This window comes from Podarcis tiliguerta (assembly GCF_965153285.1).
Source record: "Podarcis tiliguerta genome assembly, chromosome: 6".
NCBI classification, from domain to species: domain Eukaryota; kingdom Metazoa; phylum Chordata; class Lepidosauria; order Squamata; family Lacertidae; genus Podarcis; species Podarcis tiliguerta.
The window spans coordinates 51,222,419-51,239,960 of NC_139539.1; the positions used below are offsets into that span (position 1 = coordinate 51,222,419).

The 17,542-nt window shown below is 43.8% G+C and overlaps 1 protein-coding gene across 3 annotated transcripts in view; it reads right to left on the reverse strand.

Annotated features, from left to right (window-relative positions):
* Positions 1-17,542, reverse strand: part of LOC310680796 (phosphatidylinositol 3-kinase regulatory subunit gamma) — a 237,361-nt gene that overhangs the window by 128,659 nt on the left and 91,160 nt on the right. The window lies entirely within an intron of this gene.

The window sequence follows — 17,542 nt, forward strand, 5'->3', positions numbered from 1 at the left end:
GGAGGAAGAGGCACAGTAGCTGCAGCTTCACCAGAGCACTTAAAAACCTGAGCTCTGCTGTGTGTGGCATCTGAGTCGCATGCAAGGTGTACGTTTACACATAAAGGAAGAAATATTAAAAATGAATAATAATAATGTGTATGTACTAATATTTTATACCAGTTTTATGTAAGCTGCTTAGAGATTGGGCGCCTTCCAGACTGTCATCATTTTGTGGGAGGTACTGAAGCACACACACTGGCATTGTTTTGGTTTGCACAACCCTGGCACAAGAGTTTGGATTTGGATTTGATATCGCGTCTTTCCCTTCCTCCCCCACAACACTCTGTGAGGTGAGTGGGGCTGAGAGACTTCAAAGAAGTGTGACTGACCCAAGGTCACCCAGCAGCTGTATGTGGAGGAGCCGAGACGCGAACCCGGTTCCCCAGATTATGAGACTACCGCTCTTAACCACTACACCACACTGGCTCTCAACAAATCCACTTTAAGAAAGATACAGGAAAGCAACAAGGGAATGGACGGAAATGTGTGGGGTTCACACAACACCCTGCAAGCAAATTGGGATGGATGCTCATTAATGGTTTTGTTTGCAGGGAGGTTAAACAACAAAGACCAGGTGCAATCTAACCTCCATTAAAATCAGGGTAAATGCTCAATAAATAGGTCACGAGGAGGAGCTCTTTTATCATCATCATCATCAAGTGGTATATAAATCTTGCTAAATAATTATAATGATAATAAAAAAAATCTCAAGGAGATGTTCTATCACTTGGTCTGTGTTTCTCTCCAAAGAAAGCCGCTCCCCTCCCCTGCAGCGCTCCTTCCATGTGGCTAAATCAACACCACACAAGTCCCACTTTGAGGCTGAGGACTGAAACCTGGCATTGCTGCAAGACACCAGATCACAAGCCAAACTTCTAATCTTGCCAATTTCGTGGCTTTGATGGGATCCTGGGAAAAGGGACGGGCTAGGATAAAATTCTAATCTGGGTGGCAGCAGGTCAATCGGGTAGCTCCGGTTTGGGTACTACTCCAGTTTGTCAAAATATTGGCTCAGAATGTGGATCAGCTGTGTGGCTGTGTGTGTGTGTTGAGGTTGGAGGCCAATCTTACACAAAGCCTTGTGCAGAAACAAAAAATAATGTTAAAAAATTAAAAATTAATCTACCGTGCAACATTCCCTCCAGGCTGAATGTCACAATGGCTCTTCACAAACGCCAGAATTCTAGAAGCAGTGATTTGTGACTTATTGGGCTCATATCTGCACCAGCCACATGACCCAAGCAGGAAAGGGATTTTGCTGTCAGCTCAGCTGTAGCTCCTCAGTTATCTGTATGTTCCCCACCCGCCCCACGTTTGCAGTGTTCGGGAATGCAGTGCTCAGGGAGGATTTATTTCTCAGCAATGTGCAGTGTTTAATTCCTAAGAAGAGAGGTGCTGAGGTTTGAGCCTGCTGGAGAGTTTGCCCTCTAAGCCCCGATTCACTAATTCCAGATGTGTTGCATCTAATTGTGGTTGTTATGAGGGCAAAGTTCTCTTTGGGAGTCATTTTGGACTCACAGCTGTCCATGGAGGCACAGGTCAAATCTGTGTCCAGGGCAGCTGTTTACCAGCTCCATCTGGTACGTAGGCTGAGACCCTATCTGCCTGCGGACTGCCTCGCCAGAGCGGTGCATGCTCTGGTTATCTCCCGCTTGGACTACTGCAATGCGCTCTACGTGGGGCTACCTTTGAAGGTGACCCAGAAACTACAACTAATCCAGAACGCGGCAGCTAGACTGGTGACTGGGAGCGGCCGCCAAGACCTACACTGGCTCCTAGTACGTTTCCGAGCACAATTCAAAGTGTTGGTGCTGACCTTTAAAGCCCTAACGGCCTCGGTCCAGTATATATGAAGGAGCGTCTCCACCCCATCATTCTACCTGGACACTGAGGTCCAGCACCGAGGGCCTTCTGGCAGTTCCCTCACTGCGAGAAGCCAAGTTACAGGGAACCAGGCAGAGGGCCTTCTCGGTAGTGGTGCCCTCCCTGTGGAACGCCCTCCCACCAGATGTCGAAAAGAACAACAACTCCCAGACTTTTAGAAGACATCTGAAAGCAGCCCTGTTTAGGGAAGCTTTTAATGTTTGATGTATTACAGTATTTTAATATTTTTTTGGAAGCCTCCCAGAGTGGCTGGGGAAACCCAGCCAGATGGGCAGGGTATAAATAAATAAATTATTATTATTATTATTATTATTATTGTTATTGTTATTGTTATTATTATTATTATCAGGCTTAAAAGCTTTCTACTTTATATTACTTCCCCTATTCCCCTATTACAGGGCTAGGCATGAGCATGGCAGCAAGGTTCTAGGTCTTGAGCCCTGGTGAGCTCCGCCTATATATATATAACCCCAAATGAATGCTTCATGTGCCTAATTTTTGACAGTATTTATTTGCCTGTTACCTAAATTTATATCCTGCCTTCCCACACAGAAGTGCCCGAGGTAGCTAATAACTAAAAAATGAAATGAAAGCAATCCTGTAAAATATGTAACAGTATGGAGACAAATAGAGGTGCAGCCCCTACAAAACAGATCAATAACAGTGGCTGGGTAACCAGTTAAAGCAGAGAGAATAAAGTGAGCCCTAAAAACAGGCTTTGGACTTCTTGCCACAGGCATACATTTGGGTTGAAAATCACAAGACTTCTGGACCTTGCAGTTCTGGCTAGTTTTCAGGCAGGCTCAGTTCTTGGCTCAGTTTTGTCTTTTCCTTCGCTAAGTGCTATCTGCATCCTCCAGCATCCCAACATATGGGTATCATTCCTTTTTTAAATGCATTTGTGCCCCCCAAATACTTTTGGAGGGGTGGAATTATCTTAATCTTTGCCCACTTTTAAAAACACATGCAGTGCTTTGCATTTTTTAAAAAAAATAATACTATTGCAATTTAATATCCTCTGGTTTTAGTGGGAACTACTCTTGAGTAAATGGATACTAACTATTTTTATATTTATGCTGGTAAGTTGTTTTAAATTGTTTTCAATATGGTGTTTGATACTGTAACCCACCCTGGGGCCTTAAGTTCAAGGGTGAGTAACAAACAAATCAGCACAACATTGGCAATATTACTGCTAGAGCCAGGACAAAGAGTTGAATCTGGCTTAATTCAATAGATTAAATGATCCTAAATATATCTTACCAGTGGCATTATGGTCTCTTCACATAAAAGAAAATAGCAATCCCTGCAGGGCCAGGGCCAGTCCTCAGGGAGCTCTTGGCACAGGGCCAACAATGGCTTCACCCCTCCAAATGGAGCAGAGCCCAGCTCTGCTTATGGTGCCCATAGTGTCAGCTGCCCCACATTTTCTCTGCTGCCTCTGCTTTGGCAGTGGTGGTAGAGCCACTCAGCAGTCTCCATAGATCTATGACATCGTTTACATTTTGGGTAGCTTAAAAATGGTGGGTGGAAGCTGCTTGGCTCCCATTCAAAAGGGGCCCCACTGTTGAAAAGCACTGAGGGAGCTAGTAGGGATCGAAGTGAAACGCAGTGTGGCTGGGTTGGGCTGGGGCCGGAGGGCTCTTCCATTACCCTGGTGCCCTCAACCAGTGCTCAACCTTGCTGACTGCTGGTACTGGGTCTGACTCTGTGCACCTCCATTTCTCATGCCGTAAGTCTGCACCTACACCAATTATTTTGGTGTAGAACAATTTAACAGTTTCCTGAAGGATAAATATCTGCTTGATCCCTCCAGTAGCTGCCCCACAGGTGTCAAATGCTCACTTGCTTTCCACCACCCGACGCCCAAGCCAACCATGTATTTTACGGCATTATTCTCTTCCTTTATAAAGAAAATTCTTTGCCTTCCTTGCTGTGCAGAACAGACCAAATGTGACTGTTCAAGCACACATTCACCTGGTGCTAGAGTGTTCGCTGGCTTGAAAGGAATCCACAGCTAACGCCCAAATGTAAATAAAAGATCACTGGGAAAGATAAAAGAAGCAGAGAAACAAAGAAGGTGCCAGTTGACTTGTTTAGCTCTCACTGCAGGTCTTTTTGTTGGCCTTTTTGCCAACCCGTTTGCATAACATGAGGTGCGGTCCAGATCTCAGCCGCTTTGAGATGAAGACTTAGAAGCACAGAGTTGCATCAAGCAGTACATGCGTCTCATATTCCTGCCTCACTTATTGTGACTGTATTAAAGTCTCCCACCTGGCTATATAAACAAGAGGTGTTGCTGTGACCTGACCTATACTACCCATATTTCTGTAGCTTGCATTTATGCTTCAGAAGATGCTATTTTTAGCAAGTCCGTACATAGGTTTTCCACTATTAATTTGCTTGTTTGATATTATTACTTTAGAGTTTTAAGGAGCGTAAACAGCCAAGGTTTCTGCAGAAGAAGCTTTCAGGCACTTGCAAAGAAAAGACTTTGAGATGCCACGTTACTTAGGAAGTTAGCGATCTTGTTCGTCATTCATGGGACATTGTACACTGTGTCAGCCAACCACTATGATGCGTGTGATGGTTCTGCAAATGTATAGAGATCTTCCAAAAAAACCAAAAAACAGTGATCTACCAACAACTGCTCTGTGAGAAGGATTCCAATGGGGAGTGAGAGAGAGGCAGCTTCTCAACACCCACCACCACTCTACAATCAACCGCCTTTTGGAAAGGATTTTAATTCTTGCAATTTAAAAATACAGAATTGAATATTACTTGTAAGCCATCCTTGGTAGGATTTATATCTGGAAAAGTGGCATATAAATAACTGAAACAACAACAAACAATACCGGAGGGACCAACAATGCAAACCCCACTCAAAATATTCTGGTTGCTTAGCAAGTTGGATTGCCAGCTGCAGATGGAGATTCCCACTGAGAATGCCCACATTCCTATTCAACCCTTTCCTTCTCCTCAGCGTCTCCACTTGTCTCACCCTATCAGGTCTGGAGTCTGAGAAGTTCTTGGAGTGGCGGTATTTGTCAGGAACAATTTAGCAACAGATCGGCTGACCAGCAGATGAAGGAAGGTGCACAGGATGACTTAATTGAAACAGATGGTTCTGGATTTTCAAGCAGGGGGACTTGAGGGAGGCATGGCCAAGGCTCACCTGCATTTGATAGGTTACGGAAAGGTGCTCGCCCACTGCAGCTGCTCCAGGAATTGGCAGATTGGCTCAGTGAGGGGCATGGAATTGCCTTCCTGGTGACTTCAGTGCCCAGGAAAGGGTGCTCACTTAGGGCCTGCTTGTGTTTGTGTTTAAGAAATACAGTCGCTCTGTAATGTTTTAAACTGAAACAATCAAAGCTATACTGGGTTTCAGTGCACAAGATTTGTTAATGGCTATTTGAGGGAAGTTTCTACAGCCAGTTTTTGAAAATGAAAATGTAGCATTTCATACCAAAGGTTTACATTAAACTATATCAGAAAAACAATAAATCTGTGGCTCTACAGCCCCTGTGTTTTTGGTCAGAAGAATGAAGTTCTTCAGAAAACTAAACTCAGAAGCAAACGTCTCTTCTTGTTTCCAGCAGAAGCTGGCTGTACAGAGTGCCAACTGGCTGACCCTTGTGACCATCACAGAGACACCTCCCTCCTCCCACTGTAGCCTGCTATTCACAGTTATGATTGGCTGGCCCTTTGGGTAATCAAGAAGCTACTCCCCAATGTTACAAAGTAGAAACCACCTTGGATTGGTTTAAAAACAAAAAAGTGCCAAATAAATGTTTGACTTCATAAACATGTCAGGCCCGTAACATATACATATACATACATATATATATATATATATATATATGCTTTCGTAGATTTTCACGGGTACAGGAATGCAGGTTTTGGTGTCCTCGGGTGTCTTCCCGTGTAAAACTTTTACACGGGAAGACACCCGAGGACACCAAAACCTGCATATATATATATATATATATATATACACAAGAGAGAGAGAGAGAACCTGCATAAAGCATGGGGAAAGACAGAAAATCATTGTTTGGCACAGGAGTCACAGGAGTTAAGGCAGAGATGTGTAGACCTTGCCTACAGCAGAAAAAAGCAATGCACTGGTTCCTGTAGGTAGGTACATCTGCATTCTCTCTATCTGCCTTTGTTCCCAAAATATGAGTACTGGGAGCTAGAGGTCTTCCTATTTAGATTACAGGATGTGGGGTTCTAATTGCCTGCTTGGAATTACATGGAAATTCTCCTACAGGCCAAACTACACATGCACCATCAGTCACATGTAGTCACCCCCCCCCCCCGATGTATTATTTTTATAAATTGCAGCTTTATAACCTGTAATTTGTAGAGGAAGACTCACATGGGGGAGGGGCTTTCTGAGCTTTCTCCTTCTACTTCCAGTGGTTTTCCTACTAAAATTGCCCTCTGTGCTGTTTCTGTCACCAGCTGCGGAAGATATATGAATACCTGAGCTTCTCATATTTAGCAGAAAAACTGCCCGTTGGGAAAGGACTAAGAATTGCCAATAACCCCTTGCATGAGTTTTCTGCTGCAGACAGCAGCCTCTGTGTCTGTATTTCTGTGAAGGGAAGAAAGGAAGCATCAAGTACATGCAACTGAGAATCACGTGTAGCTTGGTCCTAAAATAATCTAAGCTTATGACTTCATCCTTGAGTACATGCCCAATATCTAATGGTGAAACCTCTTGCTACCAAATGAAGGACTTTATGATTTGCAATCTAGGGCTCTCGGTCATGATTGCTGGATAGGTGGGGGCTGTTTGAAATGGTGTGTGATCTCTTTTCTGGGTCTTCCTTGAAATGCATCAAAACTGACTACATCAGTGGTTTTCAACCAGTGTGCCGTGGCACCTAGGGGTTCCTTGAATCAGGGGTGCTGTGGTCAACACTTCTCTCTGTCCCTCTTTCTTTCCCTCCCTCCCTCTGATGCCCTCTTGTGTCTCTGCCTCCCAAAGGCTTGCACAGCTGTTTATTATGCAGTTCTGGCTGTAAGCTCCGCAGGTGAATGGGGCCTCTAGGAGGCACCTCCCTTTGGGGCGAGGTGGGGGGTGGGTGGCATCTCAGAGAGCAGGGGCAGCAGAAGCAGCTGCCAGAACGACTCCCAAGGAGAAAGGAGAGGAGAGGAGGCTGAGGGGAGGGTGTTTGAAAAAGGATGAGAGGCTGCCAGCTCTGCAGACATAACTGGACTCCTGAGCCCCACAGGGGTGCTGCAGAAAGAATGGAGTTGGTTAAGGGAGCCGTGGACTCAAAAAAGTTGAAAACCTCTGTATTACATAATTAGTTACATAATTAATTGTGTTAGCTTCACCCATAGCAGATAATGAGACAAACAATGGAAGGCAAACTGCAGCGGAATGGAAACAGCACTGATTGCAATTAACACAGAAAAGGGTTATAAATAAGTTGGCCAAATTCAGCTTATGCAACCATAGTTGATTGGGAGCTCCTGCACAATCAGCCCACTTCCCCAAGTGATCAGACTTTTTTGCAGCAGGTAAAAGTGACAGGCAAATGCGCTGGAAGGTGTGAGACATTACTTGTTTTGACACACAACGTCATCTAACTTCCTTGCAAACAAATCAGAATAAATGTTCATTAAACAGCCAGCATTGCCTAATCTCCCTGCAAACAAATCAAGATGAATGCTCAATAAAGAGGTTGTCTGGAAATGCTTTAAGAAAAGGGACAAGATGTCCCCCACCCTTCACCAAGTGGGTTTTTTTTGGGGGGGGGCATTAAGCCTTTTTTCCTGGTAAACTACTCTGTGACTATTTTTGGTCAAGGGCAGCGAATAAATCTCTTAACAAATAAAATGAAGAAAGTGCATGTGTTGATAACAGATGGTGCCAATTCAAGATTATGGTCTCTTGTTCCTTCTGCATGCCTCTGTTGCCAATGCAAATGCTGAGTCATGAGATGCTGCTAGGCTGTGCTCCTACCCACTGTAACCAGAGCAAAGCAAAATGGAAATAAAGTAAGCAGTGACTTGATGGAGAAAATGAAGCCATGAGGACACACATTTGCCGCTGACCTTTCTCAGATCTAATTCAGTGTTTTTGGAACTTCAAGAAAGCTTTCCAAGTGGTTTAGTGTGCACGCACGCACACACATACACACACACGCACGCCTCAGTTCCATCTCTGGAGGATTAAAAGGTAAATGTTTCAGCATTAGCAACTTCACTACTTTGGGGAGTAATAGCATGTTTATGTTTCCATCTCTTTCCCAAAACCTTACTGAGCACTTCCTGAGATCAGAGACAGGACAGTGGGTGAGGTGTGTGTATATTTCTCTTATGATCTCAGGCCAAGGTTTTGACCACTGGCCCCGGGAGATCAACGGAGGGCAGTTGGATAGCCTGATAAAGAGCATGGCAGCTGAGAAGGAAAGAAAGCATCAAAGCCTCTTGATGTTGTTACGTCCCACATCTGGTGACCCACAGTTTGGCTAAAAAAATAATAAAAAAATAGCAGCCTTTAACCAGGCCACCTTCTCAAAAAGGGAGGGATCAATGGAAAAGAAAACACACTTCTCTATCAACTACAGTGTTGTGCTTCCAGCCAGAGTGCATTGCTTTCTCTACTTTGCAAAATCTGAAAAGCAAATATCAGCCGTGAGCACAAAAGTGGGGGAAGGCCAGGAATCATGGGTCTCAATTTTAACCCTTAAATTATAATTATAAAACGAGGCAACTGTAGTCTATGAGTAGAGCTACTACCCAACTGCTTCTAAACTGGATTATTTCACCTCATTTCAGGCAGATAGGAACATACGGAGCTGCCTTATACTATGTATAAGCCCACAACCCTACCTAGAGATGGCAAGGAATGGACTTGGGACTTCTACATGCAAGCAGATGTTCTACCACTGAGCCATGCCAGAAGCCAGAAGTGCAAGATCAAGGGAAGTGAGTGGCCAAATTTGAAAGGAAATACATTTTAAGTGATACAGATGAGAAAATGCCATATTTGTTGTTGTTGTTGTTCTCTTGAAGGTAGTGGGACCAGGGGGTAAAACCTTTTTCTGTCCCGGAAACCTAACAGTGCTCATTCAGGGAAATGGGGTGACTCAAGCTTACCCAACTTACCAGGTTCTGCCCTGACTCCACCTATCTTGGTCTCTATCCCCTGGTCTTGTGAGAGGGACCAGGAGCATAATGCATGTATGTGGGTCTATATGTCTAGATAAGAAAGGAACCTGGCGCCACGATCCTAAGTACAATTATTCTCTAGACAAGGGCTGCTAGGTAGTTCATCAGTAATGATGCCTCTGTTGTTTTGAAGGGCATTTATATTTGAAGGGTATTTGCATATCCGTTATAACACAGTAAACACAATTGATCAGGGCTTCTGGGCACATATTTACTGTGAGTTTTCAGGCTGATGAATGCCCTTCAAATGTTTTTTTAAAAGACCAAGTCAGAGGATGCCTAGGACTACATCCTTGATAAACAATGGGTTACATCAGAGACACTGAAAACTAAATGCAGAAGCCCCCACACTCTGAGTGTCAGTGCTGGGCATTGTGGCTGGAGGCAAGAACCATACAGTCACATTATGGACCCCCGGTCTATAAATCAGAAGGATTTCTCCATGGCTTTGGAATTACCGTAATTGCCTACTGGGCTCCACCAGACACAACACTACAGGCCTTTTCAAAAGACCCTAAGACTTTACCCCCCCCGCCCCCCAGGCAGCTTTACTTTGAAGATTTTTATCATAACTATTATTACAATTATTATTATGCTTTTGCTCTTGGATTTGATTCTATTGTTGTGATTGTGGGTGGGCTGCTTGTTTTATCTGTTGCTGGTATCCTCCCAATATTTTATTCATCAACATTTTAACCATTATTTCTGTGTTTTATTGTAAGCCACCCTGAAAGAGTTTACTGTCAAATGAGACACTTAAATATTTTTAAAGAAAGAGGAGTGTAACACACTGTAACCAGAAGGGTCAACTGAGAGTAGAGGGAGGAAAAAGAAGGGAAGGCTGGCAGAATATTGAGAATACGTATACTGTTGTCTGCATGGCTTATCAACGGAAGGGAAGCTATTTGTCTCTGACAGGAAATGGGCAGCAAAGCTTTGCTGCTGCACTGCATTGTGATCCAAAAAGGGGGGGGGGGCACATTCTCTCACTTATTGTAGAACTTGGTTGTTTCCTCCCCTGAGTCTGGGAATCTGGAAGAAGAGAAGGTTGAGCTATTACTAGAAGTTGGGATGTAGAGGTGAATTGGACATAGCAGGGAAACACTTGAATCCAGGCCTTGTAGGCGGATTAGTCATGACCCGGAAAGCTGTGGACAAACGCCGGCTCCCTCAGCCTGAAGCAAGATGAGCGCTGCAACCCCATAGTCGCCTTTGACTGGACTTAACCATCCAGAGGTCCTTTACCTTTACCTTTACATAAGCATACATGATCATGTACAAATACAGAGCAGAAAGAGAGAAGACGAGAACTAGGTGGAACATGCCACAGATGCTTTTGGAGAAGAAGAAAAAATACAGATTAATAAAATGATACACTAAAAGAAACATGGAACTCATCCAAAATGAATGCACAGTCAATTCTCCTATCACACCAGTGACACCATCATAAAACGTAGAGCAGACTTTGAAGGAGAATCTAGGTTGAGATCTGTGACCAGAGTTCCCAATATGTTTTTCCCTTTTAAAAGCACCTCTGAGTGCCCCCAAATTTACATGGGAGTGTATATGGATTCAGTGGCTATATTCCAGTGATCTCAATGAGACAAACATCCTCATGAGTACATATGCGTGTACACAAGGGCTCTGTTTGTATCAAAGAGAATTTCATTTGGGTTTCCGCAGACAGAAGTCAATGGAAGCCACTTAAATGTGAAGAAAACATGGGGTTTTCCTGCTATAATGAGGGATGTGTCATCCATAATGACCGAAAGCTGCCTGTTCAGAGAGCGGGAATCCACATCAGTCATGGTCCCCCTCCCCTTTCTTTCCTGGTTTTGCCGAATTAATTTTAATGTGCTATAGCAGCTGTTGTATGTTTGAAGCTAACGGGAAGCTGGTGCCCATGACCTCACAGGATCTCTTCTGGGAAGAGCCGTGCGCGCGCATGGGTGCATGAATGGTGTGGGTGCAATTCAGCCAACCAGTTTCTCACAAATGTCTGCCATTGGGGGAATGAGTGGCATCCAGGACTGGTCACCTTCAACACACCCAGTTTTTCCTAGGACATAAATGCTGCTCCACGTCTATTCCAGCTAAAGAAATAAAAGAGCCTCTTAAATTTACAGGCAGCCTCTTTTTCACAGCAGCTGTTCCACCAATTCATACTGTGGTCTTCATGGCTCTAACAAATCACTTTATCCGTATTCCTGGCTGAAAGCAGTAGGGAGTTGCAAGAGGATGATGATTTGGGTACCTGGGTCTCAGAGAAAGCAGACCTGCATCCAATATATGGATTTATGTAGTCACCATTCCCTCTTCTAAGCATCCTCCCGTACCCCAGACTGCATCATTGCAGAGCAAATACAAAACAACCTACTCTCTCCAAATCAGAGTTCCATACTGGTTAGTAGTTACCATTTCTGGCTGTATTTCTCTCCCCACTATAGGTCTTTTAATAATTCTGACCAGGTCCTTCTTGCCATTTGGCCTTTTTTGTTTTTGTTTTTTTAAATCTTACTTTTCTTTGCAACCTTAAAATTGGGGTGGAAGGAGAAGGGAGAGATCTTAGAACAGGCATAGGCAAACTCGGCCCTCCAGATGTTTTGGGTCTACAACTCCCATCATCCCTAGCTAACAGGACCAGCGATCAGGGATGATGGGAGTTGTAGTCCCAAAACATCTGGAGGGCCGAGTTTGCATTCTTGTATAGGAACTGGAATAAAAAGAAAGAGGCATTAGAATTTAGAAAATACTTAGTGTGGTGGGGCATAATAGTTGCACATAGAATCATAGAACTGTAGAATTGGAACCAAGAGGCTCATCTAGTCCAACCATCTAGTTTATCCAACGTGGGGCTCAAACCTATGACCCTGAGATTAAGAGCCTCATGCCCTACTGACTGAGCTACATCAAGAAGCTAAAAACACTGCGAAAAGTTCTGTGTTCTAATGGTGGCTTCGGACACATTTAATTTGCTCTGCCTTAGGTATCAAGCTGTGTTAATGTAGGTATGATGTGTGTGTGTTTCCCTAGACCACTCAACATGTACTGTCTTATCTATTTTGTCTGTGTTACTTTGGACTTATACTAGATCAAACCTTAGACAAGCCTTCAGAAGCAGGGCAAAGAGGCAGCTATATAGGACTGTATCAAAATTAATCAGCCGCGACTAGTACCCGTTAATCTAGACCTGCTCATTTTGCTTCCAGCTCCTGCTGTGCCAAACAGTTGCTCCCTTGGCCAGGGAGTTGCCCAACCCCTGATTACTATGACAGGGTCTCAAACTCCACCCCATCCCAGGACCCAACAGAACATACTCCCCACTAAGGAATACACAGGGAGAGGAGGAGGCAAGCTTTCCTTCCTCCTTCTCCCTCATCTTCCTCCCTGTTTGCACCACACAGGCAGGCTGTGCTACATCAGGAGAAAAAGCATCCTGCTGTATCATGCAGCTGGCTGCTGCTTGCCAATTGAGATGCTAAATGCTGGGGATAAAGAGCTTGTGGAAAGATAATAAAGCAAAGGGGAGTAAATTAAAGTAGCTATAAATAGCACCAGGAGAATGGAGAAGGGATGATGTCATCCACATTTACATAAGCTGGTATTTCTATCCATTCTTCCACACAGACTCACTTCTCCTCCTGCCCCAGCACTGGAAATGGAGTAAGCAGGAGTTGGGCCACTCCCTTACATGCAGCCACCCTTAATCCAGCATGCTGGCACGTGACCCCACTTTTTTGGTCATAGCATCAAATCCATATCTCCATACCCAGCATGTTGAAAACAGGAGCTGAGCATTTCCATGCAGAGCACGTGGGGTGAAGCAGTCATGTGGCTGCCCCACGATGTGCCCACTGCCCCTCCACCTGTCGCGATAGCTGCTGGGTGTGGATTGCGTGCTGGCACCATAGATGTGGGTTGTATTCTGAAAGGTTCTTCTTGCAAAGTAACTGGCACAGATCAGCCAGGCCGGGATTGCCAGCACATCAGTGTGATTGTACAAATGGTCCATAAATGATTTAAGATGGGAATAGGCAGAAAATTCTTGTTTATTACTTACATAGCGTTAGCACACTCAGGAAGCCACCTTATACCAAATCAGACTATTTGTTTCTCCAGCCCAATACTGTCTATTCCAGTTTGCAGCAGCGCTTCAGGGTCCCATTACCTGCCACTTTTGAGATGAAGGTGCCAAGCACTGATGACCCTGGTATCTCCAGTGTGCAAAACATATGTTCTAGCACTGGGCTGCTGTTATCTCCCAGGTAAATGACCTATGTGATAACCCTCTTAATTGTAAGGACTAGGAATGGTCAAGGAATTTGATTCATTTCGCATTTAAAGTAAATACGAGAACAAAACACAGCCATCCTTTGAAACTCACACTTATCTGAATTCTGTGGGGCAGTTCTGCGTACATTAGGTTAAAGTTTGCATAAAGACAAATACATTCGTGAAAATAACAAGCAAAAATGGGTTATATTAGGAGAAATGGCTTGCAAAAATGTGTACATTAGTCAGAACTGGATACAAAATACACACTATACTGCTGAAGAAGTTTCATGAGGATTTCCTTCTTTGTTTAAAAATTTGCAAATGGCTGCTTAAATGTGGAGAACTGAATTTAAGATTGGAAAAAAGAGAGCCTGAGAGAACAAAAATTGTCAGATCCTTCTATTTCTAGTAAAGACTGGGCCATAAAGGAAGAATACAGGAAGAAGTCATGACCTCTGCCACTGAGTTATGGCCTCTCCCGTTTTTTTGCACTCCTCACCTCATTCTTCCTTCCCACATACATACAGCCCTGTGACAAATGGCAGATCATTAGACTCGCCATTTTACAGCTAGTGCTCTGAGGCTGAAGAGCAGCCACTTGGTCATGGCCACAAACTGTATTCAAGGTTGAGCTGCACTACTACTGACTTTTATCTGTTTATGTGAATGCACACAGCCAGAAGCAGTAGACACGTCAGCAATATGAACACAGAATAATGCTTCTCTTCCTGCCTTCTGAAAGGGGATACAAAAACTAAGCAAGAAGACTATTTTACTCTTGTGTCAAAGCAAGGTCATGTTCTCTTTTCCCCTGGTATCAACTACTGACTCCTATTTATATGGTTATTTGCACAGAGGTCTCTGTTATTGCAGGCATTTATAGCTATTTTATATAGGTGTAATTACAAGGCAAGACTGAATGTGGGACAAGGGTGTATGTGGGGAATAGGACAGGATATGGCAAAGTGGTTAGGGCATCCACTTCTCAGACTAATATTAACACCAGAAGCTTTATATAGCACTTCTATGGCCAAGCATGGTCTCCAAAGAACTTTAGAATTATGGAGTGAAACCTCACACCACTAAGGTGTGATGGAAATAATTTAGACATACAGAAGGTTAAAATGGCAAGCTAAGGTCACACAGTCAGTCAGCAGCAATGCCAGCATCATCCCTATGAACCCAGGTAGCCCATACCTCTCTTGACTTGCTGGGTATAAACACACACACACACACACACACACACACACACGTGTGTGTACATGCTGAGAAATGGGGAGTTAATCAACATTTCCCAAACTCATAACCTGAAACATTGGAATGAGTTAAGTTTTCATATTTAAATGGCCCATCCATTCGCAGGAGCAAGTTTAAGATGTGTTCCTCAGCAGGGAGGTAGCCTAAGGCCTGGATGAACAAAGAACATATCTGCATTTTATAAATGCAGATTATTGACACAGGATTCTTCAAAAGGACCACAACTCAGTGGAAGAGCGCATGCTTTCAATGCAGCTGTTCTCAGGTTCAATCAGTTCCGGGCAAATCCTAGGAGACTGCTGATGGTCAGCTCAGACAATACTGAGATGGACCAATGATTTGACTTGGCATAACAACTTCCTAAAAGTGCAGAATCTTATCAAAGTGAATACAAATTGACTGACTTGCCCCTGTGATTACCCACCCAGAGAAATGCCTATCTCACTTGCAATGAGATTTCATTTCAATTTACATTTCCACTGAAGTTTTGTGCAAATAACCTTCCGTAGGAAATAAATGGACTTTCTCCTCCAGTTCTTCCATTTTACATGACCCTTTATCCTTGTTTCCTCAACATCTCTTATAAGCAAATTTATTAATCTGAGAGGTTTATAGTGGAGAATATGGCAATGCCTCTCAACCTGATTTGAAGCTTAATCATATACCAACCTGTAGTAAAAAAAAGAGGAGAGGGGGACCTGTGATTTCCTAACACATGGCTGAACCAGAGAGAAAAGATGCATACCAACTTTGCTTAATTGATTGGGGAGAGCTCTGAGTAGAGCAATAAATGTGAGATAGAGGCTGGGAAGGTTGATTTATGAGGATTTACCAGAAGAAACACATGTGGATATTGCATGGCTATAGGATGACTAAGAGGGGAGGGAGGGAGGGAGGGAGGGAGAGAGAGAGAGAACAACTCTGGGCCTCTGAAGGCAATTAGCAAACTGTACTTTACTTTTAGTGCTATACTTGCCCTATCATAAATGTGCGCTGGGACTGGCATCAGCAAAGAGATATTCTTTCACCACACTTTGGCAGTAGATGGTTCTTTATTGCAATTTGTTATGAGGGGCCACTTTTGAGATGTCTACTTATGGACAAAAAAGGAGGGGCAGGAAATTGATTTTTAAAATGTAATAATGGACCTGGTGGGGTGTTCCCTGGGAAAGAATGCATAGCACACTTTTTTCCTTGGCACCAACAAATCCAGTTTTGTTCTGAAGTATGAAAATATGGGGAAGATGTCGGATGCACTTGGTTAGCACAGTTGTGATAATCTTTTCCACATTGCCATAGCATGCTTGGGTGTCGTATGTCTAACCTGCATCCACGGGAAGATAAATAATCAGTGCTTGTTAATTCTGGATGGGACATGCAAGACTGTTGACTGGAAAGGTGTCATGCAACAAAGCCTGCTTTCGAAACAGAGAGGGGAACCAAATGGCTTCCCAGCCCCAGAGAGTTTAGATGCCAGAAAGTCCAGGTTCAGACAGCCACTCAGCAAAGGAGCATGTACCTGATCCCATAGGAACAGAGCAGCTCACAAGTTGAGGCTCCTGGGGAGTAAAGGCCTCTTCAAGAGCAGTGTTGGAAACTCCCATTGTTCTAGGCGCATTTTGTGACAGGGAATTTCATTAGCACAAGCAGTTTCTGAGGTCTGGGCGCAGTCCTGCATCTAAGATTTCAGATTAAAACTACAGAGTGGAAGGAAAGGAGGACCCTTTTCTGCCTCCCCACTTCCAGCCACTCTCTGAAGACTGGAGAAGAGACCTTCTAAAGAATGTTAGGGGGGGTTGCAGGGGAAGGACTAGACCATGTGAAAAATAAACATTATATTTTAGCTGCAATTCATTCATTTTCAGCTTCGTATGGAAAAAAAAGTGTGCCTAGACATACCGTTGTTGCACCCATAACCTAGGTTTAAGGTGCCATTTAGCTCCTAGCTTTCATATCTCAGTTTCTAACACTGCTCAAGAGCAGGACTAAGTGCTTGCATCTGATTCTGGGCAGAAACTACATCAATTCTTAGCTGAGGTCTCGTAGCTACTAAAACAATGTATGCCAGGGGTCAGCAAACTTTTTCAGCAGGAGGCCGGTCCACTGTCCCTCAGACCTTGTGGTGGGCCAGACTATTATTATTTTTTAGGTGGGGGAAATGAACGAATTCCTACGCCCCACAAATAACCCAGAGATGCATTTTAAAAGGACATATTCTACTCATGTAAAAGCACACTGATTCCCAGACCGTCCGTGGGCCGGATTCAGAAGACGATTGGGCCTGATCCAGCCCCTGGGCCTTAGCTTGCCTACCCATGATGTATGCCTTTCAGCTACCAGACTTTTGGCTAACCTGCCTTGCTCCACCTCTTGACTGACCTACGCTGTCTACTCTTCTGCGCTGCCTATTCTCTGGACCGCTATTCAACAGTTCTGCCTTTTGGACTGTGCATAATCCTGGACTGCTTTATTTTATTTTGACCACAGTAGACACGACTTTTCAGGCTCTTCTTGTTCCTGACTTGATGCAGGAAGAGGAAACTAAGGGAAAATAGCTGAAGTAGAAGTTGGCTTGAGAAAAATGGAGACTGAGACAAGGAGGAGGTAACGAGAGAGATAGATCAGAACTTAATTTCAGATATTAATATGAATCAACCTGCTAATTCCTTAGCTTCAAACTTTTAAAAGAGATCTTGAATGTTCTCTTAACACAAGAGTTATAGAAGAAAAAGACAACCAAATATATTATAAGCAATGTGAGCCAGCAACTTGAAGCAGGGATTTGGCCTGAATGATTTTGAAAGTACATACTTGTGGTCATTTCTGGATGCATTTACTGTTAATATAAGCATAAGCTGTATCTTTAGCAACAGAAAGTCAACGTCCAAAGTTTTTTCTT